This window comes from Neopsephotus bourkii, unplaced genomic scaffold (genome assembly GCF_033783945.1).
Source record: "Neopsephotus bourkii isolate Nb327-2 ecotype Australia unplaced genomic scaffold, CSIRO-AGI_Nbou_v1 NB_168, whole genome shotgun sequence".
Taxonomy (NCBI): Eukaryota; Metazoa; Chordata; class Aves; order Psittaciformes; family Psittacidae; genus Neopsephotus; species Neopsephotus bourkii.
The window spans coordinates 5,360,126-5,373,733 of NW_026900684.1; the positions used below are offsets into that span (position 1 = coordinate 5,360,126).

Genomic DNA, 13,608 nt, shown 5'->3' on the forward strand with positions numbered 1-13,608 from the left:
ATTTTGCTGGTTAGGAATCTCGTGTATTTCATGGAACTTTTATACGTTCATTACTTCCTTATTTCTGGCTTTCTAAGTTGGAGAACTATTTAAGTGTGACCATAAGTGTGACCAAGCCATGGTTTAGGCTGGCCCTGAGCAGACCTTTATTCAGAACCCTGCCAATACAGCTCATTCATGACATCAGTGTGTTTGAGTTTGTGTTATTTGTATGTAAGGAAGACAGATGACTGTGGTCCTCAGGAATCCTTCCAAATATGTTTTTCTCTCTGACCTAGCATAGAGTTTCTTATTTCTACACAGCTCTTATTTTTTGGGATATTGTGCCCAATATGATGTGTTGTTTCTTAGATGAAAATGCACCTGTATAATGACATAGACCTGGAAAAAAATAGCATAAAAATAACCAGATTCAGTTGTCCTCAACAATAATTTCATCTGTTGCAAGCCTAAGATATCTTATTCTAGTCTCTTCTTCACACACTACCATTTTGTTCCAGCTGTAATTGTCATATAAGCTCAAAAAAACTGAAGTCCCCAAGTCACTGTCTTTCAATGTATGGCAGGAATATGTGTGCTCACAGCCAGGAGGCCAACCATATCCTGGGCTGCATCAAAAGAAGTGTGACAAGGGGTAATGGTTTTAAACTAAAAGAGGGGAGTTTTAAACTAGATAGGAGGAAGCAAGAGTTTACAGTGAGGCAGGTGAAACACTGACACGGGTTGCCCAGAGAGGTGATAAATGTCCCATCCCTGGAAACACTCAAGGCCAGGCTGGATGGGGCTCTGAACAACTTGATCTAGTTGAAGATGTCCCTACCTTAAAGGTACCTTCCAACCTAAACTACTGTATGATTTTATGAATACCCCAGGTGATATGCAGCCAGACACATGCCATATACTTACGTGAGACTGGGTCACATTGGTGTTGCTGCCAGGGCTCCAGGGACACCTGCAGACCTTAATGGCCCTGAGCAGCCTTGCATGGGACTCTCACCCATGCTCTTGCCCAGTGGTCCAGGGGATCCACTTAAGCTATGCCATACCCAGCCCTGCCCCTCCTCTCCCAGATTCCTGTTTTGTTTTTCCTGGATGGAACCTGGAGGAACATCCAGCCCTGTCTCCTGGATGGACCCCAGACATGTGTCCCAGCCTTGTCTCCAGTCCTTGTGCTGGCTCCTGCTGTTGCCCACTGGGTCTCCACATGGGCCCCAGCCCTGAGCTGTGACCTCAGCTTGGCTAGGGCTGTTGGTAAAAGCACTTGGTGTCACCTGGCACACTGGGGAGAGAGCATTGCCTTTGCTGGAGTTGCCCTCAGCTCCCTGCTCACTCCCTGCTATGGAGTCTTCCTGCTCCCTGGCATTTCCTATCGGACTTACATTCTCTTTCTCAAGTGTGTGAAACAGTTACAAATGTAAAACGAGCATTATTTCATTTCCCACGAGGAAGAGGGTTGACAAGATATAAGTAACTATGCCTGCTCCATGGACCCAGTAGCTCATGTTTTTTAATTGCAGTGTATGCTAGACATTTTGAAGTGCTTATTTACATAACATTTCTTCGTGTTTTTTTTTTCTCTTGAGATTCCACACAAGTGTTAGCAGATGCAGATACAGTATGGTAGAAGGCTGGGCAATCTGTTTTGTAAATGATACACTTGGGATAACCCAATTCAGTAGAGTGATGTGCATGCCCTGTAAATCAAAATGAAAAGAACACAGCTGAGATATCTTTCCTGGCAGATGCTTAAATTATTTTGTCAATGACAGCAAATACAGGTATATAAGAATAGTACTTTGATATCAATAATATTGAGAAACACAAATACTAGTGCTAAAGAGGCTATAATATCCATACATTGCTGAAACGGAAGTCCTCTGGTTTGGGTAATCTATTTAGAGGATACTTAGCCTGTTGAGGTAATGGTCTTGAAGAGAAGAGGGGTCCCAGAAAGCTGATTGAAGTTTTGAGGTTCACCTTCTCCAAGCTCCATAGTGGTCCATCCTCATGTGCAGACAGTCAAGCAGAGATGATCCTTTCCCTCTCCTCAGCACTGGGAAGGCCACACCTGGAATGCTATGTCCAATCTGGGCTCCCAGTACAAAAGAGACACGGACATACTGTAGAGAGTTCAGTGAAGGGCCACGAACATGGTAAACAGACTGGAGCTTTTGTCATACAAGGCAAAGCTGAGCAAGGTGGGATTGTTCAGCCTCAAGAAAGGAAGGCTTTGAGGTGGGGGGGTCTTGATGTGTATAAACATCCATTTTGAGGGAGGAAAGAAGATGGAAGCAGACCCTTCTCAACAATGCCCAGGACAAAGAGACAAGGAGCATGGACTGGAATACAGGGAATTCTTTTCAAACAGGAAAAGCAGAGTCTCCTTTTGGATGCCTTTATTTACTTGGTTTATCTGATGTACTTAATGAGAGCAGATTTCACTGACGAAATGCGTTTAAAGCCTGTATGCCCTGTCTGCTGATAGAGAGTTCGTGAGATCTCAAATATAATTAATGTGTGTGTAGTTGCTAAAGGGGCCTAGCCCCCATGGATCCACAGGAGCCCAAGCTTCCTTAGCTCCCTGTGTAAGACAGTCCGATATTGTCATTGTAGGTTTTGTTTACATACCTATCCTACTTCCCTGTTGCCTGTGTATGTTTTTCTACATTGTCTGATTGAGACAAGGTCCCTCTCTTTTCTGATCAGCTGGGAAAAAAGCCAATTTCAGAGAGTAATGTAGTCCATGGATGTATAATCTTGTGAGTGTCAGGTAGGAGTAGAGAGGTGATCCTTGGCATTAGTGAGATGCCTATTTAAATATTGCATCACTGGAACTTTCACAGTCTCATATTGATGACAGGAATCATGAAAAGGTAAGTACAAGTGACAGACTTTAGAAACCCTCTTTCCAGTGAGAGAAAATCAGTTCACCGAAGTTTCCCTGAGAGAAGGCTAAAACATGTGGCCTATGTCTTCAGAAACCCAAATGTGGAGAAAGATGTGATAATGAAGGAATAATTAGTGTAGTAGATAAAATCATAATAAATTTTTCTGTTTGGCAGATGGAACCTAGATGCATTTGGCACAAAACATGAAGTCACCAGTGCCTGAAACAGTGTATTTCTACATCACTCAATTCCTCCAAAACACTGGACATAGTGCAAAAACCACTTGGCAGAGACTGGCTGTGTCTACACAAGCATGAAGTGTGGTGCAATAGGAACAAACCAGCAGAGCCCGACCACGACCACGGCAGAGCTGCTAAAGTCTACACTGACAGTGCTCTAGGGCTTTACCCAGACAGGCTCTAGTGGTGCCATGGACTCCATGCCCATTAGCTGCTGCAGCCAGTCAGATGCACTCCTGGATAATCCGCTTCCACTTCCTTTCGCAGGAAAGGATTTCATTTTGCATTTCAGAGCCACTCCACAGTGTGAACCCAAGTTCAGCTAAGTGAGGACTATCAGCAGCTTCACAAGTGCTCTCCCCCTTTGTGCTATAAAGTGAAATATCTTGTTCTTTTGTTAAAAACTCTACTTTGCAGGAAGTCGTATGCCTGGTATACTCCAGTATAAACTGAAGCATCAGGGAATGGTGGTTCTCTTCATGTAAAATAAAAGCACCTCCAGTAATTTACAAATTATAGATATATATATATGAATGTGTACTGCTGAATCGTCCCCATACACTTAAATAAATCCAAATAATACCCACAAAACACAAGAAAACTATGGCAATGCAGAGTGTGCAAGACAGTGGGACTTTGAGATGTGGTTGATGATTTATAGGTCGAATGGACTACAGAAGCACCCGGCCAAACTAAAACCAGCTACCCATCAGAGGCAGCTGACAAAGCCCTGACTGCCTCCGCTTTACCAGGGAGCACCTCAGGCCTGCAGCCCCCTCATGAACAAGGTGAACAGATGACTCCTTAGGCTACAGCAAGGTCACTGTCCCCTTCCAACGCTTTCATACTGAAGCACAGGTCCTTGTGGCCTAAGTATACGGGATGCAGATGTCTTTTGCGAACCCGTAGGAACAGCTTCCCCTGCTAGCTGTCAACTCGGATCTGTACGGTGTGAAGCTGCGCTCCCAGCAGAGTTCATGCTCTCACTCCCCTGCTCTTCCCCCAGCGTTTGTGCCCGCACGTACGTCGTTTCCACCGCCCTCCCCGCGGATCTGTATGGGTTACTGCGGCACGGGCGGGCCGACACACCGCAGCGGTGCCGCGGGCAGCACAGTACCGGCCCCGGGTCCTCAGCACGCCTGCGGCCGGCCCGGCGGGCACAAGGAAGAGGCAGGGCAAGGGGCGGGGCGGGAGGCTCGGGGGCGGGGCAGGCCTGGGCCCTAGCGCCTGCCGGGCGGTGCGAGCTGGCGGGCGGAGGAGGCGGGCTCGGCACACGGACACGCCGCTCCCGCCGTGCTCAGCTTAAATAGGGCGGCGCCGGGGGAGCCGCGTACAGCCGTGGTCGTCGTCGTCGTTGTTGTCGCTGCCGCCGCTGGCGGGAGGTGAGCGGGGCTCGGGGGTGCCGCCGCCACCGGTGCACGGGAGCGTAGGACGAGGCCGAGGCCGCGTGCCCGGCCGCGCTGAGGAGTTGGCGCAGGGCCGGGGGCTGTCAGGGACGTGCTCGCCGCAACCTGCTCGGCCGCCGATGAGGTGGGCTGGCTCCGCCGGGGCCTGCCGCAGCCACCGCCGCTACCGGGCCGTTCACCGCGGGGCTAGGGCTGCCTGCGCTGGTGCTGTCACCTGCGGGGCCGAGCGAGGGGCGGTGGGTGCCGGCCGGGCGGTGTTGGAGCCGATCCCCTCAGGCAGCCGCTGATTTCCCTTCCGCCCCGCGGTGGGGTCAGCGTCCCGCGGAGCCGCCTTGGCTTCCCCTTGCACAAAAGCCTCCAGGAGAGCGCAGCCGGCTGCCCCCGGCCTCCCCCCCCGGCGCTGCGGCAGCTCCGGCTGGCAGGGCATTGTTCGGCGCCAGCGCTGCCCTCCACACGGCAGGGCTCGGGCCGCAAGGTGGTCTGCGGCCAGGCCCCGCTGCCGGAAACGCAGCCCCCCGGGCTGCCCGCCGCCCAGACCCGCCGTGGGGAGCACCGTGCTGCCCGCCAGCCTCAGCGGGTTATGTGTAGTTGCTGGACCTTGCCTTCAACTAGGTCGCTGTTACTGGCATGAGAGCAGCATGTACTTGAAGCAGCTTTTTTGGCGGTTTGGGTTTTTTTTTTTTAGCTTTATGTTTTTCTCTGTCTGTGCAGCTGAGAGCATGTATGGAAATGTAGCGTGAGGCACACTGGCCTAAAATGGAAGGTTCGGTGAGTTTGACTTTGCAGGCCTCTGCTGTTAGGTAGGACTTGCAGTGCTACAGCGCAGGGGTTTAGCCTGGTTGCGTGGTGCTTTTGTTCTAGGGTGCATACATTTCTCGTTCTTGTTGAACAGGAATTGCAACACTTGAAGCCTTCTGAATTTCTAAAGGGCATGTCTGTGAGTTGTTTGGGGTATTATAGACACCCTCTTGGACCAAATAATCCATGTAAACATATGCCTTGCTTGGGTTAGTGGCTTCAATGTGGTGGACATGTCCTGTGATAGGAAAGAGTGACATCTGAAGAAACTGCTATCAAAATCCTATGATTATATGCCTGTACCTGGACCACAGAGCTATTCATGTGGTGTTAAGAGACTTTTTCTTTCATCTACGTTGCTTTACAGGGAGCCAATGCAGTCTCCTGAGCCTGTTTAGGAGTATTTGTATTTGCCTCTCTGCTTTGGAATGTGCTGTCAAACTCAGAAGCTGAGATTTCTCAGCTCAAGAGATTTGGATCTGACTTCTCAGATTAAGAAATTCTGAGTGTAAGAAAGTATTGAGTTTACTGAAACATACCTGTCTCTTCTTGCAACAATAGCAGTTTTAGTAAAACAAAAACTGAAATACAGAATTGCTCATGAAACCATGCTGTGACTGCCTGATTCTTTATAAAGTCCAAGGATATCTAGCTTGCTTGTGTTGGAATAAGTCTGAGGATGGCTGATGAGGAAAACCTAAAGCCTGCAGTTGCGAGTAGCTGTTGTGTGTAATATAATCAAGGTCTTGAGCCAATAGTTTTAGCCTATTCTGAGGACTGCATGATTATAATGAATTTTAAAGGTACCTTCTAAATTTGGTGGATGCTGTTTTACACTTACAAATTGGCGAAGATGAGGTTCGAAGTAAGTGCTTTATAAGCAAATCCCCAAGTAGCTTTTTGCTTCAAGGGCAAGTACAAGGTTGGTATCAGTGGAAAAGCAAAGCCAGTAGTTCAAAATGAAAGACAACTTTGAAATAGTTATCCAGGTGACTCTCTTGTTGAATAAAGTTCTCTGTAGTTGATTGCTACCTCATTGCTCCACTAAAAATAAATACCCCATGGGATTTTCTGAAGGAGACAGAGGTGGGTTATACTTTCTCTGTCCTGTGTATCAATCCCCAGTGGGGAAGAGTCAAATGGTTTCTTCTCTTTCTCTCTTACCCTCCAAGAAAACAACCCTGTGACTATTGTAAGCTGTAGCAGATAGGAGCTGTCGTTTTGTTTTTCTAAATCTTGGCAATACAGTTAAATCAAATGGGTGGACTCAGGCTAATGACAAGATTTGTCAAATGTGCAGCAGAGAGAGAGAGAGACTCTGGCCCCGGGGAATATGTTGCCTGATAAATTAGGCTTCTGGTAGTCCAATGAATAGACTGCCTCCTGTATCCTACTTCCCTGCTGCGCTAAATTACAAGTTTTGATATGTTAAATCTTGTAATATGTTAAATGTAATCAGTGGTAACTCTGGAAATCCTCATAAAAAGGAGGGGAGATTATTTATTCATTGCATGCAGGCTTGCAATACATATGGCTGAGGGGAGCAGTGCTGTGCAGCACTGACCTTTACCGGCAGTAGGCTGAACCCTGGCTGCAGATGGGGTGCTTGCATTTCTGCAGATCCTGCCTGACTCCTGGAACAAGGACACTCGATAACACAAGGCTTCTGCTCTTCCTTGCTGCCTTTCATGTTGGCAGCTATTCATCTACAGACTAAAATATGATAGTAAAGTATTCCCTTGGGGTTAGGATTTGAATCTTTGTAGTACTGGAAGTTTGCCCAAAACAAACTGAAAAGAGCTTGCATGGTTTTATAGAGAGTTAGAGGAAAACTGGGTTTTGTTTTCGTAGTTGGACTCCTTAAGGTTTAGAGCAGAAGTGCATGATGTCCCACTTTCAGAAAAGGACTTCTGTCTTTTTTTTGTGTGAATTACTTTCTTAAACCTAAAACTCTTAAGCTTTTTAGTTTGATACTGCATGTGCAAGTTTTGAAAACTTGGCCTCTGCAGTTGGGCTGCATTAATAGGCTAGTGAGGATGGATTAGTTTCCTAGGAAAGCTAGATGAAAATGCTTACTATCACTTACTCAGAGGAAATACAAGGGATACCTTAACACCCCAGGTCAAGAGGTTGCTGATGTCTGTCATACTTGTTCTTGTGATGCTGGTGTTAGGAGGTCACTGGGTGAGCCAGTTGCTTCTCTTAAGTACTTGCTGATCTGGCCAGCCTCAGTGTTAAGGGTTGTGTGTGCTTTTTTAAAACATCCTTCTGAACGTAAACACTATCTGGTGTGATGCCGTGTGGCTTACTGTGCCTGACCCAGGTTGCCTTCTGCTAGACTTGAGGTGACAGAAGTGTGAGCAAGAAACTCATTCTTGCAGAGTCTTGGGTGAGTACTTGGAGCATGTGTTAACCCGATGTAGCATACTGAGCTATCTGAAAAGTAGCCTTTTCCTGGGAGGGGTAGAATGAATAAGTTTGCATGATCTATTCCAGCTGTTAATGCCACAAGAAAGCTGCTGGTTTGTAGAAACTTGCTTCTGTAGGGTGATTTTCATCTACACTGTATTTGGATTGAGGTTAATTTAGAGTAATCCCATGATGTACTTGCAAATCGAAGCTCTAGGATTGGAATTCTAGTGGAAAGTAATTTTAGCTGCAAGATAGATGTTTGTAAGTATATTCTGTGATCTCTGAAGGTGGGAAGTCAGTAAGGCTGACATGTCAATGTGTGCAAAGGCATGGATCAAAGGAATCTTAAATCAATCACTCTCTTAAAGGTTTTAGTGGGAACTATTGGTTTTCCTTAATTTTACAGGGTTACCAAGTGCTGTTTGACAGCTATAGTTGCACAAAAGGCATTGAACAGCTTCTTGTCATGTGGTTCAGCCTCTGAACTTGAATAAACTCCAGTGACCTCACTGGTGTGCACTCAGATCACTTGTTCAACATCATTAAGAGGCAAGGATCCAGGTGTTGTTCCATAGGATTGCAGCCAAATGTCTGAGGACAGGGCTGTGACTTTTTTTGTTGCTGGGCATAGAGCCTTGAACACATGAGTAGTGTATGTAGTGCTTCATAAGCTGCAGCTGAAGGTAAGACTCTTGCTGCAGCCTTTAAGAAGTAAATCACCATGGCCCAGTTGATGGGGCTGAATCCAGCTTCTAGGCTGCTTCCCTCTAGTCCTGCCTTGTCCCAAATGCAGGAACAGAAACTGAACCAGCAGAGGCGACCTGAACCATTGTGTGATGCCCTGTGGTTACTCAAAGCCAGACTGGGGAGCCTAAGTGGGGTTGGAGGTGGGGAGGGTGGTGAATGTTAAGGACCTGCTTGCTCCAATCTGCATGGGATACATTCCTCACTAACAGCTTTTTAGCTCCTCCCCCTTTACTGCTGCTGGAAAGTGTGTTAGCTACTGTTTTAAAAGGAGGGTTTATATCTCCAAAGCCTGGCTGGGCGATCTAAGTGATTCTGGGTAAGATATTTAGATATGTGAATGGGGGGGGGAGGGGGGAGGGAGCAGTGGAGGAGCAGAAGGAGGTGGGAAGGTGGGTGGAGGAGGAGGGTGATGGCAGCGGAAGAGTAGTGGATTAGACAGTTCAGTGTTAGTAGGTTTGTTGAGGAGCAGTTTAGTCCTTTGTGGCTAAAGAGATACTGTCACAGCATACATGACATGACAGGCTGTACCACAGGAGACATCTTGCTGTTGCATTAATGTTATATAAGCCTTAAACTGAGGATTCTCCTTTGCTGTACCTTGAGGTTAGTTGTGGTTTCCCTTCTTCCCTCCTGTGGTTACAGTTTGGTTCTGTTACAGGCGGTTGCAAGACCTCAGTCAATTTACTGCCTGGACTGCAGGACAGGGGGGAAATCCTGGGAGGACTTGCATGCAGTGTTTGGAGTTGCATGTTTAAGGTGCAGTATTACAACAGTCCATCTCTTTCCGGAGCTGTGCCGTCTTGTTTTCTTTTGAGAGTGAATGGTTACTTGGTCATCTAGACAAAAGGTGACCTAGCTGAAAACTAGCATCAGAGCTAACCCAGGAAAACGGTGTTTGCCAGATCACTTCCCCAGTGTGAGCACACTACCAGGTGAGTGCCTGGCCAGCACAATGAGGGTTATGGGAGCATGTATCTGGGACAGGTTGGACTGATTAAAGATGATTATACGTGTACTCTGAGATTAGGATTATGTATTCTATTTGGACAGAAGGATTTATCTTATTAATAGCCAAAGCTGTTTGTTTCACTCTCTTATGCTCAATAAAGAAGCTAGAATATGATTATCTACTTCCTCTTTCAAAAAATGAGTGGTGAAAGACTTAAGTAAAACAGATCCATGGGAGCTCTGCAGCATAACCTGTAACGGTAAGAAAACAACAATCTGCAATGGCAAGTAGCTGTGAGGATAGCTCAAAGGTATATGGGTCAACTTGTCTTGTAGCTTTATCCTGCCTTCAAGAAGCTGTGAAAATAACAGCCACATCTTCTATGCCATGTGGTGGACCTTCCTTTATAGCAGGCCACTGCTGCACTGGTGTGCTGTTCATCTAAATATCGTGATGGAGAGGAAGAAAAGCCATTGGTTCTTGGGATTGTTTTTCCTTTGCAACGCAAGGGGTGACGGCTGCTCTCCTGTTCTCTTCTACAGCGCTCGAACGATGTCTGGGTATGGATAGACAATAGGCAGGCTGCTGCCTGCTGTAAATAGCCCATTGTGTGCTGAGAGTAGGAGCAGCAAAGAACAGCAGAGTCCTGCCAACTTCGGTCATTGCCTTGAGATACTGGCTCTGCTGTAAGGAATGAGTCTTTGGTGCTGTGAGGTGTGTGTGCATGTGTGTGAGTGAAGAGCTGGCTTTGCATGAGATGTACAGAGCTCCTTAACCAAACTGACGTGATGAGTTCAGACGGATGCTTTAATGGGTTGGATTTCGGGAACTGTTTCTGTGTTGGTGGCCAGGACAGGCAGCCATCTCTGAAGCAGTTTTCCCCTGTTATGAAACCCACTTTTGCATACCCTTTTCTGTATTTTTTCTGAACTTGAAGGCAAACCAAGGTCTACTGGTTGCATCGAGGAAAAGGTTTTTTACCTCAAACAGTGTCTCTTCTGCTGGAAATTTTTTTGTTACATGTAGCAACCTAAGTATTACAGGCTGGTACTTCTCTTATTGAGGATCTTCTTCCTTGGATTCTCCAGCTGTAACTTCCAATCACTTGCTATGTCATTTCTCTCACTGGGGCTGAGTTTGAATATCTGTTCCTTGTGGCTGAGATCCTGTCTGGATGAGAAGCAACTGCAGGACCTGAGTTTGTGAAGTGACCATGGCTTTTGTGCTTGTAGTGAGTGAGCAGGCTTTGCTGGGCCTTTCCTTGGGGAAAAGGACTGTAAGCCAGATCCTTGCTCCACTGGGAAGATCTTTGTATTTCAGTCTAAAGGCTCTAAACTGCTCTTCTTGGTCTCAGCCAAGATCCTGGATGTTTCATGCAATTAGAGTGTGAGCCAAGTAACCACTGAGAGGGATCAAAGAACACTTGGAAGCACCAAAGCCCCCTTCTTTGGTGGGGCACATTTGGATCCATATGTTAAAAATGCAGATAAATTCACCCTGTTGCATCTGGCTTTATCTTAAATAAAGAAAACAAGAGTTGATATGACTTAGCAGGTAGTGTTAAAGCTAGGAATTGCTTAGTCTTGCAGAAAACTCTGTCCTAATCTTGGCTGTTTTTTTTTTTGTGTGTGTGTGTGTGCTGATGAGGCAGAAAGTGTAATAAAGTCATCCCTTAATATAAACCTAAGCAGTAAAATGTATCATTATATAACTGATAATTTGCAGTGTACCTGGTCAAGAAAGGTTTCTGATACAGGCTGCTCTACAAACAAGTTGTCAAGGAAATGAAAAGTAGTGGTGTGCAGCTGAAATTGTAGCAGCTCCTTGACTACAATGGGACTGTTCTGTGAATGAAATGGTCATGTTTATTTCAGTTCTTGTTAGCTGTGATGGCACCACAGCCTTTTGAAAGAGTAACTCTCTAATTACATTGCATTCCTACATCAATAGTCTTTGTGCAGGACAAGTCATGACTAATGTGGAGAGGAAAGCAAGTATCTTGTTTTAAAAGTCAAAGGTGCTTTACTGTGGGGCTTGAGGAGGACTGATCTTAACCCTTACATATGTTTATAGCCCCCTTTTATTCCTAGTTTCATAACATGGTGCCTATAATATATGCAAAATTAACTTGTAAACCAAGAGTTCCTTGTTGGAATTACTCTTTATTCTTATTGTTAATCGGTGTATATTAAGAGGTAGTTTTCATACCTGCAATGCTAGTAAGCATGATTTGATGCTTAAAAAGCAATAGCATGGTAATACTAAAGTAACTGATTTATTTTTTATGCTGGGGGAAGACAAAGGTGTTCCAAATTAGTATTTCAGTTCTTCTCTACCTTCCATTACTACATCCTGATGTGTTGTGGATTTTGAGTATAGGCTGCTGTGTATCACAGTGCAAATAACCAAAGGGCATTTCTGTAGTGGCCCTGCACTACGTATCTAGGTGATACAGCCCTGCACCCTAAGGCTATGCTGTAAAAGAAAAGGGAGCAGGGAGAGAGAAGACAGCACCTGAAGCCTGGGAAGCCTCCAATGGGCCTGGGAGCATTCCAGAGGTGGAACTTGATTCCATCCTGACGCTGCCCCCATCCATGACCTTACTTCAGCCTGTCCTTCTGCTAACATTGTGAAACCATGGGCCCTTTGAACTAATTTTATGCCTTTTTTTTTTTTTCTGTCAGTAGCAAATCCTTCTCCAAATACTGGTTAGACATTTTGTGAACAAGACAACTCTTCTGCTGCCTGGTTGGGTAACTGATTGCAGCAGTAAAGATTTCAAGGGCGGGCTGTGAACTAGAGATTTTCCTTTAGCAATCTGAAATCTTAGCCTCTTCTGGTTGGTTTTAAAACTAATAAGTGTAGAAGTCTGCCTCTTTGTATTGTAGTGTCTCTTACACTGCCATCCTGCAGCAGTGTATGGTTATGTTGTATGTGCTATCTATTTTAACACTTACTTTGACGTTTTGTAGGACCTTTGTTTAATTTCATTGTCTGTAGGACATGGCTGGACCTAAATCATCTAAGCAATTAACTCCTGCTCTCCAGTCAAGCAGGAAAGTGTTGCTTCCCCCACCCCACCCTGACAGCAGCCTTTGTCAGCTGTCCCTGTGTGGCCAAAGGCTGGGCTGGTGACAGCGGCTGTGAGCAGTGCTGCCAGCCGGGAGGGCAGGCGGGCGCCCTTCAGCAGGCGGTGGGGTGCCTGGGTGTCCGTTGCCATTGGCCCAGAGCAGGCTGGCTGCCTGCTGCTTACCTCTCACCTACTGGGCAGGAGCTGGTGGGTTTGACATGTGACGAATGTCCCGGGAGACCTTGGCTGTAGAGGAGTGCACCAGCTGAGCTGATGGCAGTCCTCCCCCACACCCCCCCATGGCTGGTTCTTGCTCTGGAATATCCGTGTCAGAAAGCACTGACAGGGAGCAGCCTCTGTCAACTCTTCCTTCTGTGTGAACACGACAAATCAAATGTGCTTCCTGTGCTTGATTATATTGCTGTGTGCTGCTGCCTTGGGCCTCCTTAGATGCTGCTTTAGCATGCCTCATGACCACAGGTAATTTGCTGGCATGATGCTGGGAGAAACAGGAAGCTTGCTAGCACAAGAGGAGTTATGGGAGGATGTTGGCTTTGAAAGCAGCTTGCTGTAGTGAGCTTTCTGTACATGACTGAAGGGAGAATAAAAAGAGTTTATTTTACTGGATTTAAGAGATGAAAAATCCTGCTCCTGCTATGCTACTGTAGGATTAGGATGCTCTCTGTTATGTTAATGCAAGCAAGTTAACATCTTACAGCCCTGACCTCTCTCTCCCAAACTTCCCTGTTTGACACTGTTTAAACAGTCTCCTGGTACAGCTATTCTACAAATAACTAGTTTGCATTTGTGAAATGCTGTCCTTTAACAAAACAATTGCCTCTTTCTATTTTGAAATGCAGTGTCTGTTAAAAACAATATTAAAACCCTAAAGAAATTGCCTCCTGTCAGCCCCACCTGTTTTTCTGGTGTATGAACTACTAATCACTTGCTTATTTAATTGCAGTACAGCAGTCTAAAGGTATTGCCTGCTGAGTGGCGGATAATTTTGATAGTGGGAAGCTGGTAGGACAATGCATACATCAGTCTCCCACAACAACAGTTAACTGAAAGGGGATTTGAAATCTTTCTGTGTAACTTT

The 13,608-nt window shown here is 46.1% G+C and overlaps 1 long non-coding RNA gene across 2 annotated transcripts; it reads left to right on the forward strand.

The window, feature by feature from the left end:
• Positions 1–5,082: 5,082 nt before the first annotated feature.
• On the forward strand, positions 5,083–10,344 carry LOC133222265 (uncharacterized). Of its 2 annotated transcripts, XR_009728253.1 has the most exons (4): positions 5,083–5,301; positions 5,395–5,519; positions 9,149–9,246; positions 9,775–10,344. It is a non-coding gene; the product is annotated as an uncharacterized LOC133222265 (long non-coding RNA). The 2 variants fall into 2 exon arrangements; XR_009728251.1 differs by lacking the exon at positions 5,083–5,301 and having other exon boundaries at positions 5,308–5,519.
• Positions 10,345–13,608: the final 3,264 nt, after the last annotated feature.